General features: G+C 40.3%; 1 long non-coding RNA gene across 1 annotated transcript; it reads right to left on the reverse strand.

Annotated features, from left to right (window-relative positions):
- Nucleotides 1–1,460: 1,460 nt before the first annotated feature.
- On the reverse strand, nt 1,461–3,037 carry LOC104911769 (uncharacterized). The gene is made up of 3 exons (XR_794160.4): nt 2,975–3,037; nt 2,642–2,717; nt 1,461–1,735 (listed from the first exon to the last, which is right to left on the reverse strand). It is a non-coding gene; the product is annotated as an uncharacterized LOC104911769 (long non-coding RNA).
- Nucleotides 3,038–3,806: the final 769 nt, after the last annotated feature.

The following is a 3,806-nucleotide window of genomic DNA, read 5'->3' on the forward strand; positions in this document are numbered from 1 at the left end:
GCATAGATTTTCCCTGACAATGTGTGCTGCAATGGGCTGTGTCATACCTAAGTGCAGGTGTAGATCCAGAAAGATGCAAAGCAGAATCCTCCTTTTTGTCATAGAGCATAATCAAGCCAGCTGCCACTAGCAGTATGGGGGCCGTGGTTATTGGGCATCTCACAGTACCAGTAGTCCTAACTGTTTGCAAAACTACAGCCACTTACTCAATCTGAGGGTAGATACTATTGGAAATGGAAGACACAAGATAATAACTTTTCCAGAACGGACAGTGTCCCTTTTCTCACAAGCATGAGTGCCATGCCCAGTGATTTCCTCCTTCTCCACAGACTCACTTGGCTAACATAAAATGAGACCTGGTCCGCAGTGACACTGCGGTGTGATGTGAAGGTATGTTGTCTGCCACCTGTCAGCATTCATGCAAATCTCAAGGACTTCAGGGGTGAAACCACAGGAAGGAGGAATCCAAGTCCCAACTGCAGAACTAGGAGCTTGAGTGTGGAGGTGTATTTTTTCACACAGAAGGATCTTGTTAGAGGGTTCAAGTCATTTTGGAGGACTTCCACCGACCATGGCATGGGAATCTTTCCCCTAAGAGACTCATGTCTCTCTTAGTCTAGGACCTTTCATGAATTTCAGAGTCCAGTCCTGTGGAAGCAGTGTGAATACATTGGATAAGATGGACTTGGTTTAGGAGTGAAAAATTAAAGCCTTCCACTAAAAGATGCACCAAATATCTTTTTTGGGGTCTAATTTTGAAATCCTTGATGATTAACTAGCAAAACTGTGATAGGATTTGTGTATGACGTTGTTCTCAGAATTTGGCCCCAAATTATATTCTACTAAAAACTTTTTTCACCATATTACTTCTGTGTAATGTATGTGTAGCTAACAGAATTAAAAAGACGAGTCTGATAATGATAGCACTGGTAAAGCTTGATTTTTTTCTTTCGTTCTCCATTCCCTATAGTTTCATGGTTATTACCCATTACCTTTCCCACGCAGGATATTTTGAGAGGTCTCTGGGCATAGCTCAGTTACGGGCTGTGATATAAAACAAAATGATGTCTCTGGTTTCAAGCTGGGGTATGCTGCTTGGCTAACCAAAAGGTTGAACAGTACAGCTGACTCTATAAACTCAGTTGCAGCCTTGCTCTCAGTACAGGTGCCAGTTTACACCTGTGTCCTTAGATCCAGTTTATGATAATTTTTTTTTTTTTTTTAACCTGAAAGCATTTAGTATCCTTTGAGCAGTTCTTTCAAATTGATTTGAAACTTTATGAATAACAACATTCCCTAGGTGAAGGGAGATAGGTGAAAGGGATAGGCAGAAGACTGCAGCCTGTTCCCATACACGATTAGGCTGGAAGGGAGTCTGTGACTTTGAGCAATGTTTTGGGTTGTGTAGTGAGCAATGGTTTGGGTTGAGTTTGTATGAATTTTTTTTTTTTAATCTGGGAAGTAAGAAGCGTGATCTGCTGAGTCTGGGCCAATACAGTTAACAAATAAAGAGGTAAAATGAAGAAGTGGGCCGGGGGACTTAGTGAGAGAAGCAAAGGGAAAAGACTTGCTTTGGCTTAAAGCAGGATGAAATAATCATTTTACTTACATAAGTAACTTACTGAGGAGGAGTTTTATTTCTTTTTTCTCCTCTTACCAGCAGATTCTACTGTTCCATTGCTGCAATCTCTCTTCTTCTGACATCTCCATGCAGTATGATGCTTTCCCCAGGCACCTCGGTCAGAGCATGTACGCATATTAAATGTCTGTGTGTTATTTTTACTGCAGCATGTTAATGAACAAATAAAAATTGCTCTTGATAGAAATATAATTTTGGATCTATGAGGAGAGTTTGCTCTAAGGCTAGCATGATAGGCATATTGTCTACTGGAGATGGTGCTGTCAACTGGCAGAAATGATTGTGGCCCTTGGAATGGCTGCAAAGGTGCTGAGTGGAAAGAAGAAAAGGATTGGGTTTAAGTTCTTGAATCTTTTCAAGGAGTTTTGTCTTGGCAGAGTTCTAACCAGCTCTGGTGGCTGAGAGTTCAGTGAGCAGTGAGAGGAGTGTTTTAAGTGCCTGAAAAAGCACTGGATGCATGACTGCAGCAAGGGAAGGCTCTTTCAAAGAGCAAACACCTGGCCTGCACCAAAGGGCAGATGGAGGTGAAGATGATGCAATGCATTCATGATACCTTGAATGTTAATATCCAGGTGCACCTTTCTGCCTTCTGCATGAGGGATCCTGGCCATGGGCTACTGTGGAAGCTGACTGCATGCTCAGGATGGCTTGTGGAATATGCTCTTTGTGGCCTTGTTTAGAACTTCATGGAAAGGGCAATGCTGGCAGGCTGAACTGCTTCATGTGAAGCTATGGGTTCAAGAACCGAACTGTCCTTACTCTCTTTACTGCTCCTATGACCTCTTGGTCCTCTAGAAAAGCTAATAAAAAGGGTCATTTTTGGGCATTTCATGGGAAATGGGATTGCTTCACATTTACATAAACAGAGGTCTGGCAGCAGCTGTAGCTAACTGTACCTCACTTAAAAACATAAGAGACAAGGTCTGAAATACAACTCAGAAGAAGCTAATTTGTTTAAGATGAGGTTTTACAGATCTATATGCCTAGATAGAAAATATGTACCTTAACATGATGCTGAGTCACCATTGAGTTGCAAAGGAAATTTTTGAACTTCAGTTCCAGTGCTTAATTTTCAAAGCTGTGTAAGGACAAATAATCTTTAATACACCATTATTCTGCCTCTCTTACTGCTGTACAACTAATAATGTGAAATTAAATTGATTAGATGATGTCATTACCTCAGAAAAGGATTATTACCTTGCTTTTTCTGATATGATGTAATTATGGGTATTTTGATTTGTTTTGGCTAATGTTTGGATTAGAGACAGTCATGTTTAATTTAAAAAAATTGTAACTTTTATTGCAAAATCTGCAACAAATAGTTAAGTTGCTTACCTGTGAAGGGATTTCATTTATTCACTTGAGATAGTTGATATCTGCATGGTGGACATGATAAATTTAATCATTGCTGGACTTCTGGGTTCAAGATCCAAATCTAGATCTGAGTGTTCGGGCAGTGTTGATGTTCAGGTTAAAGATAAGAAAGGGTAAGTGTGTCAGTAAGCTTGTCCAATATTGACAACGCTCTACATTCCAATATTATGAGTCAGGCTCCTCCCCTATTTGTACTTGGCTTAAGCTAATGAGATTTAGAATAATATTAAGCTGTCCGTTGTTTCCCTATTCAGTTGTGAACCTCTAGGACTATGTTTAGATTCTTTTTTTTTTTTTTTTTCTCTCCTACAATAGTAAGGTCATTTTTTTCCAAGGAAATCTATAATTCTCCAGTGAGCTTTTGTCTCCAAGAAGGCTTGGGGACAGTAGCAGTTGGGTACTCTTGTGTTCCTGATGTTATGTTGTCTGTAGGTCAGATCCTTGTGGATGAGGGCAGGCCAAAACTGCAGCCTACTGTTGAGGATCCAGAGTTCCCTCAGCAGGGATGGGTTGTTTTATAGGCAGAGGAAAATATATCTGCAAGTAAAATGAGCGAAGGTTGATTTTATAGATCTAGGGCTGAAGAGGCTTAAAATATTTTGGTGAGGCTGGGAGTGGAAGTTCTAAGGCTATAATCCACAAATATCTGGCTTTCAGTAGTGCTCTTTCTTATGGGGAAGCTCATCTTGTTTTCAAAGGAATGCATGTATTATCAGTGTGGATAAAACTAATGGTCTGTCTAGTATGCTAGCATCACTTCAAATGGCCAGTACTGTATACATCAAGAGAAAAC

Source organism: Meleagris gallopavo, chromosome 1 (genome assembly GCF_905368555.1).
Source record: "Meleagris gallopavo chromosome 1, MGAL_WU_HG_1.1, whole genome shotgun sequence".
Taxonomy (NCBI): domain Eukaryota; kingdom Metazoa; phylum Chordata; class Aves; order Galliformes; family Phasianidae; genus Meleagris; species Meleagris gallopavo.